This window comes from Mytilus galloprovincialis, chromosome 4 (assembly GCF_965363235.1).
Source record: "Mytilus galloprovincialis chromosome 4, xbMytGall1.hap1.1, whole genome shotgun sequence".
In the NCBI taxonomy this organism is placed as follows: domain Eukaryota; kingdom Metazoa; phylum Mollusca; class Bivalvia; order Mytilida; family Mytilidae; genus Mytilus; species Mytilus galloprovincialis.
Window position 1 is genome coordinate 66,465,076 of NC_134841.1, and position 13,663 is coordinate 66,478,738.

Consider the following 13,663-nt stretch of genomic DNA (forward strand, 5'->3'; position numbering starts at 1 on the left):
GTAGTTGATCAAATATCCGTTTGAAAATATGGCAAACACCCGATTAACTTCACGAGAAAGCTGTATTGGCGTATTAATCATGTCATTTTATTATGCTTCCATCCAATCACACAACCAAAATATGAGATCTTTCCATACCATAAAGAATTAGAGTAATTTACCTTCAAATACTTCTCTAACATATGTTTGATATATCAATTTCCTCTTAAAAAACCAAGCACCATAATGAGGAATAAACCCATCTAGGAACAATAAGTGTTGCTTTGACGTTGAAGTTAATCAGATGTTTGATTAGCATATCTCTAGCATACATGCCAATTCTGATCAATTTTATGTAAATGCATTCACGACTGCTGATTTCGAATCCCCAAATAAAGAATTAAATTAGTCCAGTTTATTGTTCATAGAACTACCAAATCTATCCTCTGTGTTCGGACCCATAAAGAATCAATAAATATATATATACAGAATTTATTTGACCCGACCAAATGGTCGTGATCAATCACTTTACTTATATGGTAAGCTTTGGAATTCTTTGAAAGAGGAATCTACTGAAGTAAAAGTGATATATGAAAATTGTATTCGAAATTCGTCTATGAAAACATACTTTGCAGGAAAATAGTATTGAATAAGTTATTTTTCGTTTTTAAAAGTTTGCCCCTTGATGATAACAACAATCAATATTCTGCGAACAAAACACTTATCGGTATTTATTATATCGTTTGGTATAAGCCCTTTTCAACATCTCTCGACACCTACAATTGAGAACGACTACGACAGGTAAAATGTGAAGGGTCGTCTCAAAAATAAAAAAAAATTGAGATCATTATTGATTTATTGCTTTCAATCATTGACAATAATAAAACTTTCCTACAGAGTCCAAATGACATGTTTTTTTTAAAATTTATTATAAAGAAAATGATAGACTTTAAGTCACATTTCATCTTTTAGACGTTTATCTTCTAGCTGTTCTGGTTGAATTTGGAAAACGAAAAGAACAAATCATGTTTTATTGTAGTTGATATTTATTAAACAATGATTATGTCGGTTGACAAGGGTGGCACATGTCTGTTAGTTTTGGCCTTGAATGCCTCCATAATGTACTCAATAATTTGTATCATTTCAATTCATCAATTTGGTGTTCCACTAGAATTCTGTATTCACCAATCACTGCTTAAATGTTGTAACATTAAAACGAGGGGTCAATTAGTTATTGGCATGCGGCAAATATTTGGCGAAAGACTCACATAATCACAAAAGTGAAGAGAAAATGGGTTAGGGTTTTGAATGATTGGAATATTTGTTTAATCAATTTAACATGAAATGTCGTGCAGATACATACGAAATAAGAATATTATATGTATGGTGGACGGATGCGGACGTTTCCCCTTTTCGTGTTTTCGGGGAATTCGAGAAATCGAGAAAGCGAAATCGAGAAATTGAGAAATCGAGAAATTGAGAAATCGAGAAATCAAGAAATTGGGAATAGAGAAAGCAAAAACGCAAAATCGAGAATTCATTTCGTGTTTTCGCGTTTTCGTGTTTTCTCTTATGTGTTTTGGCGTTTTTGCTTTCTTGATTTCTCGATTTCTCGATTTCCCGATCTCATCTATTTCCCAATTTCTCGATTTCCCTATATCTCGATTTCCCGATTTCTCAATTTCTCGATTTTGATTTCTCGAATTTTCGAATTCCCAATTTCGCGTTTGCAAAATGAAAGAAGAAGTAACGAAAACACGAAAAAGCGAAATAAATGGCCGCATCCGGCCTCCATACATATATTTATTTATTTATTTGGTTGATATATATTCTTAAACTATATAGTCAAAACAGTATAAAACAGCCAATCCCATATGTTAAGTAATGATAATCATGATGATTTTTTGTCTTTGAGACGACCCATCCATTTTACCTGTAAACTGTAGGTGTCATTAGTCGGTGTCGAGAGATGTTTAAAAGGTCTAATAAATTAATATGTGTTTAGAATTAAAGTCGCTAAATTTAATCACGTGATCAATTTATATATTTTGTTATCAGATCATGGTAACATAAGTTTAGATGAAAGTAAATATACATTCTAACAATCAGGAAGTATTTAAATTGAAATCGCTTATACTGACAAATGGATAACATGTTCGTTTTCATAGTTTTGTGTTTTACATTAGTTTATCCGTATAGAAATGTGCTTGCAAAATGCAAATTCACAGGAAATGTTGCTAACAAGGAAGCTTTGTGCAAATACCAAGGATATACATCAGTTCCGAGGAATTTACCACGTGACATAAAGAAACTGGATTTAAGTTATAATCGACTGACAAGACTGGATGCCGACGAATTTTATAGATATAAATATTTAGAAGAGCTAATAATTGATAGTAACGTCATCAGAATGTTGCATTCTAATGCTTTTTATGGCTTATCATTATTGAGACATTTGTCTTTGTCCAAAAATAATCTAGATGTATCTAAATCGTATCATCATAAAGTGTTTGAGTCTCTACAGAATTTATCAGTTTTAGACATAAGTAAAAATATGAAACGTTCAAAAAACAGCCCGTATAAAGTTCCTATCAGTAAACTCAGTACATTGCATGAGCTGAGTATCGATCTTGTATATAATGCAACGTTTGGACGGCAGTTCAAGAAGTTGTACAATTTACAAATATTGAGATTTGATTATTGCCATGTAAATTATTTATACAATGAAACATTCTTAGAAATGCCGATAAATTTAAAGGAATTCCACATGACCACTTGTAAAAACTTTGTCGTCATTGAAGGTGGCGTCTTAGTTCCATTTCAACATCTAAAAGTCCTGAATCTTACTAGCAGCAATATTCACTTAACACAGGCTCTGAATATTTTACATCCATTTCAGAATAAATCCATGGACGCACTTCTCTTTCGTGGAATAACTTTTGCTGATTATAAACATGGATTAGACGCAGTAATTCTTACGCCTGAGATGATGAAATATATAAAAAACATATGTATAAAAACAGTTGATCTTTCCGACAATGACATTATACTAGTTAAAAACATGTCGTTAATAAGTTTTCAACATCGACAGTGCTTTGAAAATATTATGTTGTCTGCGAACAGTTTCAGTTTGGATAACTGGGCAGTTGATTTCTTCATTTTCTTATTCACGCTGACGAACATTAAAATGATTGATTATTCATATTTTCCATTACGGTTTAAAAATCCAGTTTTCCTTGACGTCATAACAAGAAATAATCATACAACAGTGGAACATGTTCAGGGCAAATGGAGGCGAAAGGTCATACCAATAACAGTACTCATTCCGAGTCAAATTCAGTTTGTGAGAATAACGCATGTTATGGGTATAAATGCATTTAGGGAAATAAAAACAATAAACAGCTCTCTTCGTCACCTTGAAATATCCTACTTTGAAACACATATCTTTCCACTCTTAACCGTTGATGGATTCAATAGTTTGGAGCATTTAGATTTGTCAGGAATCAGTTCAGTATTAACTATTGGAGAAAGCAAGATTCCAGTTTTAATCCATCTTGAAACACTTATCTTGAAAGATACAAACTTGTATGACATTTTACAAACTAATACAACAATATTCAGGTTTTGTCCAAATATAATGAATTTGGATATATCATTTAATTATATCTGGAAAATCAAAGCAAATTCACTTGGGCAACTTCTTAATTTGAAACAGCTCAATGTATCTCATAATTTGCTTGAAACTGTTCCGGATGTAGTTACATCGTTTAATAACATGGTCGAACTCGATTTATCATACAATCAATTAACAACAATTGGAAAGAATATACTAGAGTGGATTAATTCCCAGAATCACACACATGGAACGTTTAAATTATATCTAAGTCATAACCCATTAATATGTTCTTGTGACACCAGGCCATTTCTACGTTGGATTTTGACAATAAAAGTATTAGATTATAATGGTAATTACTCTTGTTGGGTTTCTTCAAGAAAAAGTATCAACTATACAAGAAATGTCGCTGAAGACTTTCATCATTATTTCGTTGAATGTGATACTACCGTCTGGATCAAGTTAGGCATGTCATTATTAGTGTGTGTCTTATCTAGTGTACTTTGTATTGCTCTTTTATACAATTTTAGATGGAGAATAGTTTTCTTTTTCTTTCGAAATTTTCGGAGATTTGCTGAGAAAGGTCTCGAGCTAACTTTTGATTATGACGTTTATGTTTCATATTCCGATGACTGCGTTTCTTTCGTGAAAGAATTACAAGAGAAGGTAGAGAACGAATGGGGATTCAAAATCTGCTTTGAAGATAGAGATTTCATTATAGGCGAATCAATTGCTAGTGAAAGAGCTACGTCTATTAACAGATGTAGACACATAATATTTCTAGTAACGCCGTCAATTGTAAAAAATGAATGGACTCGATTTGAAATTGAGCGGGCAAAGTATGAAAAGTTTACCAAAAATCTGCAAAAGATTGTTGTTATTACAAGAGATATCCCTTTAGATGATATTCCAATGGAATTTTCCGCTATTTGGAAAGATGTACTTTTAATCCAATGGCCGATCGAGAAGGACGATGTTCAAATGGCTTGGCAAAAGCTTCGACTTTGGTTCTTTTGAATAGTGTATGAAGAAACCGGATTTAACAAAATGTTTATTATACGTCGCATAATATACTTATGAACTACTTATGTAATTGGATTACATTCGTACATTTTATTTATTTTAAGTGTCTTCTCTCGTATGTTTTTTCAAGTAAAGCTAGATAAGAATGCACATAACTGAGTGTATTGTAGATTCTTCCTCAAAAGCGTTTTTTGTAAAGACATGATGCTCATGAGATCTATTTTCAATAATTGATAATGAATCATTGTAGATGCTCTGATTTCATTGTTTTACAGTGAGTGAATAAAAAAGGGTTATAAAATATTCCAGCCAGATAAAAGGGTGACATAATAAACAATAAAAGAATCAGAAAACCATGAATAGTAAACACACAGCACAATCACCAAAAATACCATAAGTATCAAATTTTCTTTTTTTTATTGGATACCTATAACAAAGAGAACAAAAATATTGCTAGAATAACACATATGGTTTTACCACTATAATTCTGAGTTATTCCATATTGTCCGACGAATATCACTTTAAACAAGTAAAACTGACGAATAATGGAAAAATAGAATGCAGTACTCAGCGATCCTTTCGTGATCATAGACGAGAACTTTTGGAGAACAAAATTTGATGAACATAGTTCCTTATCTAAACGATTGTTATGGAATCGCATTTCTATTTAGCAACATGTGTAGTGTATACCGCCCAGTTGACACAATACTTTATACCTTGTATTTCCTAAGTGATTTTCTTGATAGAGGCTTTCTGCTCATAAGGAAGCTGACAAACCAAGAATTTCAGTTGTTTAAGTTTAAATCCTACCTGACAATTTAACGGACTACATCACGAGTTGGTTATACTGCACTCGTTCTATTTGAGCAGTCAAAATGCGTTGGCTGTATATTTCTATGTTATATACAGTCACTGACTCGATGTCACTTTTTCTCATGAATATTTAAATAGAAGTTGCCTAAAATATTTAATAATGCATACGTCCTCTTCAACCTGTTCTTGTTTCCAATGTATACAACGACTCGAACTGATTTGTTTTTCAATTTTGGGAAAATCATATTTCATTGGTTAATATGTTTTGTTTGAAACCTATAAATCATTATGTTTTATGCTTACTGTTGATATTTTACTCCATACTAAAAAACGAATTCGTACACCATCGATTGCGGGTTTCAACAGGTAATGTACATTTCATTGTGTTGTATATTTCTCCGCTTGGTATGAGGCCTCTTTAAAGAGAATATTTTCCCAATATTTATATCAAATAAGTAACATTAGCACATTAAACAACAATTGAAAACGTTTTTTTTTTCTAGATTGCAGTATAAAGACAATACTAGTGCATTGACTTGACATATCAACGGTTATATAAGGTTTCGGCCCGAAACCGAGAAAAAGCCTCGCATTTCCCCGTTTCTAAGCCTCATCCTTATATCGTTGATATGTCAAGTCAATGCACTATTATTGTCTATATACTTCACAGATAACGACGGATATGTTCAAATTGTCATACCCACAATACCACACTCTTTCCCTCGAATGATACCTACTGAATTAGACTCATCACTGGGTTTTTACTCAATTGAGGTACACGATTGGTGCAACATGTTGAGAAGGACCCGCTTTCACTCCAAGAGAAGAGACCATCCCCGTTACTTTAAGGATTCGTGAAGCTGAGTTTTAATCAATATTGTATTTTGTATACTTTTATTTGTCTTTTGATCGTTTTCCTTTTTTACCATGGCGTTGTCAAGTTTATTTTCGACTTAGTTTGAATGCTTTTTAATATATTTTGTCTCGTTTTTTAATAGTTGAGTATTATATGGAAGTCCTCCGAAGTATTAATATTATAAATCCTTGATAGAGGAATGCGTGATGTGCTGAATGGTTTCGATACGATGTTTGAACTAATCCTTTTAGAATGAAATTCAAAACAGTGTAGCTGTGGCCATTGATTGACACATTAAATTCATTCATTGACTGGGAAAATTTAGGTAAACGTTTGTATGTAACGACCACTGCTCACTATGTACATTTTAAAGACACTTAAACTATGAGGTCACCAAAGGTTCTCAACACCTAAATAAAGTAATTCGAAAAATTAATCAGAAATAACACGATGTTTTAATTAACATCAATTATATAAATCAAAACATAAAGGTTATTCCTGATTAATTTTTCGAATTATTTTATATTTAAAGGCGTTAAGAAACCTTTGGTGTCCCCACAGTTTAAATGTCTATCGTAGGTACGTCGTGAACAGTGGTCGTTTCAGACAAACGTTCACCTTAATTGTCCCAGTCAATGGATGAATTTAATGTGTCAATCAATGGCCACAGCCACACTGTTTTGAATTTCATTCTAGTTAGCACAAGTAAGGGACGACATCAAAAGTTCAATGTAGGATAAATTAACTTAATTCGTATAGTTTTTTAGTTACTGACCCCCGCCTACCCCCTACCCTCCTCTTAACTTAATTTGGGAAAAAATGATTGACCAATAAGATTATGTAAAACCGATGTAAGTTAAACAAAACTTGCAGCAATTTTTACCCCAAATTATTTGAATTAAGTTGTAGTATCCTTCATTGATGTTTTTTTTTATCGTCCCTTATTGGAAGAGTTATATCATTGTAACGTGTTTTGGAAAATCTAACAATCCATGTGACACGGTATTGTTGTAGGATGATTGGATACCGTACAGTAGAGGGTAAACTGTTATCTCTAGAATATTCTCAGTTATAATTAGAGGAACAGAATTCCGGAAACAAGATGTTGAGAAATTTAGAATACCCCACTTAGTAAGGGTTTAATCACCGGATTAAAGAAATGCAAGAATAACTAAATGTCTATACCTTAATCAACCCTGTGTTCCATGGCCAAAAGAAAAGATAGGGTCACCGTGCGCTTTTTTCGGCTAAAAATCAAAAGAGCAAAATTCCAAAAATGCGCGGTGACCTATCATTTTTATTATATGTTTGATCATTTATCAGTATACACTACGTTTTGTCAAAATATGAACAAATTCCATCATTTCTAATTTAGACTTCCATACCACCTTAAAAAGCGTGATGTGATTTTTGTAATGAATTGATTAAAATACTTATAGATCGTCGTTGATCATTTCAACGAGATTGATTTTCTTGCTTGAGCCAGTACGGCGAAAGCGAGAAAAGCACTCGAGTTGAGATGACCAATGATAATCTGCTTATCGCTATTTTACCCATGACGACGTTTTCATGTCAATTTCATTAGCAACGCCACGTGCCACCTTAGTTTCTAGCGATAATTTTCCATCTCAAGCGAGTAGCATGATATTAAAAAAGATCATAAAAAAAGATCAAAGGAAAAATGCACAAAATGGCGATAATATATAATATCGAAAAATACAGATACATTACATAAACAATAAAGACAATTTTTATTAATTAATCGATTGTTTCCTGCTCCAGCTTGACATTTTGGCTGGGTGTGAATTGTCTTGGCGGTTGATGCATGCACAGCAGAAGACACTTTCCCAGTGTTTGTGCGTTACCTTTAACGAGATTTGGAAATCGCCTTACTATAATATAGTCTTATTCAAGTTTATATGCTCGATTTATTTAATGCAATCTCTGCATTTATTTTGCAGAAATCTCCCAAATGTCTGAATTAAGCTTTAAAGCTTGAGGAGAATCGCTGGTGACTAAAAAATCGAGTTTATCTCATTGCTTATTCAACAAACAAAATACACAACATAAAGCTTTATGGCTCTGGCAAGTCTGAGATTTCGTGTTACTGCATTACATCTATAGGATGTATTATTTTCTATCACAATTTAGGCAACTGTTAGTGTGTTCCTACATTTGATAATATGCATTGTAAGTGTGGTTTCTGAAAACGATAGAAATTCAGTATGGAATCCATACATGTAAAAAATAAGTTATCATTCAGCAGATATCTAGTAATTAAGAAATGGCTTTCAATATTTATAGGTTTACATGCATTTTTTATAGAACAATTTCCTTGTTAACTTTTCCAAAGTGTCTTTATTATACATTTCTTTACGAAGCCGTTGGGTGAGATAATTTTTTTAACAAGTAACCTTGATATATTTGGGGCGGAATTTCAAGATATGGGATAGACGTGCAAGTGATAATATTCTACATGTAAAGGAGTAAAATCTATATAATAACTCTGTATAAACGCCCAAGATCTTGAAACCAAGAGCATACTCGTACCACGAAGGATCCACAACAACCATGTATAGCACACAAGGTTAGATCCAATTGCAACAAATGCAAACATTTTATTAGTCCAAGGGCAACAACTCTAATATGTTTTTGTTTTCATTTAAACCGTTAAACCTTTTTATAAATAGGCGTGAGATCTCTCACAATGATTACTCCTGTAAAAATGGTTGGACAACACTAATTTTCAATCTCGTCCAAGAAATTGCTGATACAAGCCTTTGATGGTATAAATTTTATAAAAATAAGACAAGAAGAAAAGGAGCTTAGAGAACACATACAATGCAATTTCCAATAGAATTAATATTCCAAGGGACATCAAAAATTAAAATTAGTCCAGGAAATTGCTGATATATCCTTAGATATCAATTTAATAAAATTCAGACAAGAAATTGAGATTTGAGAACGCTTGATATGAAATGTTACATACACTATGATTAACATAAAGTTACATTTCCATTGGCACAACTTATATTTTTTAAAGTATTAAATCGGCCCCGATATTAGAGCTTGTTCGAAACATTGCACAAAACCATCTGTGTTATTGATTTCTTAAACATCTGACACTGAAGATTCGTACACGAAGAGCGCTGGCAAGACCGAACGGAATGACGCTTGCACAGACGTCCAGTATCTATGTCCGTCCCACCTGCAAATTAGTGCGGCGCGGGTGACAAGGCAAGCACCCAAAATCCATAAAAAGAAACAAGTACTGTTTATCTTATTCTTTGATGTGTAAAGGCAAGGGGTTAACGTGTTTACGAATGCTGCTATTCCCTTTAATTCATGAAGCAACTGCGGTAGTGGTTATTTTAACCACATTCCTGTCTAAACTTAAATTAAACCTCTAATGAATTTTGCACAGTAGATACCACTTCGGTGTTGACATGAATATCAATTATATGGTAATTTTAATAAATTTCCTGTTGACAAAACTTTAAATTTTTCGAAAAAGTAAGAATTTTAGTATCCCAGGAATAGATTACTTTAGCCGTATTTGGCACAACATTTTGGAATTTTGGGTCATTAATGCTCCTCAACTTTGTACTTGTTTGGCTTTATAAATATTTTGATCTGGGCGTCACTGATGAGTCTTATTTAGACGAAACGCGCGTCTGACGAATTAAATTATAATCCTGGTACCTTTGATAACTATTAGAAGAAGAAAATGTATGATTTTATAGACGTCATGTGTTTTGCTTGTTGAATCACTGGAAAATCGTAAAACACTCGAGGTTTTTTTCGTTGTCATTTTCCGTTCTAAACGTAATAGTTTGAAAAGCTCAAAACTGAATTATGGACTATAATGGGACTGTCTAAGATATGTAATTAGATATAGGAAGATGTGGAATGAGTGACAATGAAACAACTCTCCATCCAATTAGATATGGGAAGAAGTGGTATGAGTTCCAATGAGACAACTCTCCATCCAAGTCACAATTGACATGAATGTTTCTCAGCTTTTTTCAAAATTATTATTAAACGAATATATTTGGGTATACGTAAAAAGAGATAAATTTAAAAGGCAACGTATACGCAATTTGGAAATATTTCGTATGTTTATGAAATTGTGTATACATCTAAAACCTGAGAAAAAAATATATATCAATAATGACCCCAAAGATATAAAAAAAATCAAGATAAAATTTGTAAAATGGATCTTTAACTGTATTTTATTATCTTTAAAAAGCGTTTTATCGAAAATCCGTCCTCAATATGTATTTAAAACAAAGCTGGTATGGTTGAAAATATGTAGTTTTAAATAATCATGAAAATATTGAGGATCTCAATATTCTTAAACCTCTCACTTGTATGACAATCGCATGAAATACCATTATATTGACAACGATGAATGAAAAAAACCAAACAGACATAATAAGTAAAAAAGTAAAAAAATAGGGGTACAGTAATCAACGTTGTGATATTATCTTAATCACTATATAAAAAATAGATATACAAACAAACATTTACCATGACAGTACACAATGACGGGATGTATAAGTACAGAGCCACGTCACATGCAAGAAAGAAAAACACAAAAAGGCACACAGACAAATCACATTTGCAAAAACGAAAGACAAGAATACAGAAATGTATCGTAGAACAATAACACATGAAGGGATGTTTAAGTACAGAACCACGTAATATGTAACGAAGAAACATAAAAAGGCATTCAGAAAAAGCATATTAGCAAAAAGGAAAGACAAGAATATAAAAGATATCATATAACAATAACACAATGACGGGATGTACAAGTACTGAGCCACGTCAAACGGATACCTCCAAAACAACAGATTAAACAGTAAAAGGATTGTAAAACATATTTATAAAGACAATCATGCTGATAATTTTTATTTTTTTCAGTTTTTTTTCACCTTACAACTACCTTAAAGGATGTTTACAGCCAAATCGAAAGCCATGTCGCTCTTTATTCCGAATTGGTAAAATGAAAATGTCAACAGCTCCGAAATTTTGTGAACTCTTTCTGTGGTCGAACAAATAAGAAATATCGCATTTAAAGTGAAGGAGACTGTAGATGCAAACGGCATCAACCGCCATACGCATCAATATATATTCTCAAACAAAATGTCACAATAAGAAAATAGCCACTCGATTGAAGTCTGAAGTCATAAAACTTTGGAGCACAAAAATAATGCTTGAAACATGAAATTAAACATTTTGATTGGTTGATTTTACAGTATGAGTACAAAAAAATGACTCGAAATGTTTTATGACTTCAAAACCAGACTACTTTTCTGAGATCTAAAGATCTCTAAGACCGCGAAAAACATGTCTTTTGTGAATCGAGACAGACACATCGTATCGGTTAACCATTTCCGGTTCATCCTCATACCATGCTGGGTTGTAATCGGCTTTGAACTAGCTTTCGGAAACTGCAAATTCTCTTATTTCGATGTTTTGTGTCCACTTTTTATGTTAGTGGTTTTGTGTCTCGTAAAGATCTTTTTAGTCAAATTTCAACTGATTTTTACACTTTGTTTTGCTGTTATAAAACTATCCCAGGTAATTATAAGGGGTGAGCGCTCAAAAAATAGGTTTACTCCGCCACATTCTTTGTGTGTCTTTCCCAAGTCGTGAATCTGTAGTATAGAGTTTGTCATTGTTTCATGCCGTCATATTTGCTTTCGTAAATGTTTGTTATAAAAGAGGAACAAGATACCAGAGGGACAGTCAAACTCATAGATTGAACTCATAAACTGACAACGCCATGAACTCATAAACTGACAACGCCATGGCTATATACAAATAAAGACAAACAGACAAATAATAGTACAGAAGACACAACATAGAAAACTAAATACTAAGCAACCCCACCACAAAATGGGGTGATCTCAGGTACTCCGGAAGAGAGACATATAGGCCATTAGTTTCCTTGCTTGAATTGTTGCACAGTTTTCATGTCGAGGCATTTTAAAGTCGACTTTACGGTACGGGTTTTTCCCATATTTGAAGGTCGTATGATGGTTTACAACTGTTTACCACCACTTCATTTTATCTCTGGTGGTTAGTTGTGTCATTGGCAATCATACCACATCTCATTTCTATACGGAACTGTTTTTTTAAACAAGTAGAGCCCTATTAATACAGGGATTATAATGTATGACCAAGTTGCGTTATCTGTGACATGCATGTACGTGCTATACATATATATATGTTCTTTTTTTGTGTTTACGCCGGGGAGTCGGATTTTGGGTGTGATGTTTTTCTGTCAAATATCTTTAAGATAACTCTGATTATCTTAGATGCGTTAATCATTCATTTATTGTTTGCACCTGTCCTAAGTCGGGAATCTGATGTTCAGTGGTTGTCGTCTATTTATATGGCTCATAAATGTTTCTCGTTTTTTGTTTTTATATAGGTAAGATAAGACCGTTGGTTTTCCCGTTTGAATGGTTTTACATCAGTAATTTTTCTGGCCCTTTATAGCTTGCTGTTTGGTGTGAGCCAAAGCTCCGTGTTGAAGGCCGTACCTTGACCTATAATGATTTACTTTTGTAGATTGTTGCTGGGATACAGAGCTGTCTCATTGACACTCATACCAAATCTTCTTATATCTATTTATATCTACATAACGTTGTTTTCTTCATTTAGCAGTTCAAACTTAACGCAATGCATGAATGCATGTCGACAGATGTGCATTGTTGAATCAGATATCGATGATAGTGAACTAATCTTGTCTTGTTTACACTCAATGAGGTGGAAGAATTTGTATAAATATAGTGGTAGTTAAATTATCTCTTAAATAGTTTAATTTCCACAAGGGTGATACCGATTGCAAATCACAAAAAAAAAATAAAAAAATATCTCGATAATTGGGCACAATTGAAGGAAAGTTGGCAGGAAGGTTGGAAAATTACGTGAAAACAAATTGTTCACATAATTTGTTCACATAACTTTACTTGAATGTAATATCACCATAAATATTTAGAGTTTGGTCTTATTAATTATCGTTGATTAATTAGCGTTTCAGGTTACACTATTCACATACTGACCTTTATCTATCCTTCAAAGCAGTTAAGTACAAGGACAATAAAATCATTATAAGTAACAGCACGCAATCTTTACTGTTGTGACTTTTGCAGCGTTAACGTTGGGTAGCTGTCTCAATTATCATCGGTTCAATAAACATACCAGAGACATGTATATCGTACCATAAATGTCTGTTTATATCTTTGATGTGTTTGTTGTACATACAAGGTGTTTTATCAATTTAATAATCATACATCGTAGCTGTTAAATTGCAGATATCTGAGTATTACCTGTAATTGCTACAATCACAAGAAAATGACTTTGAAAAC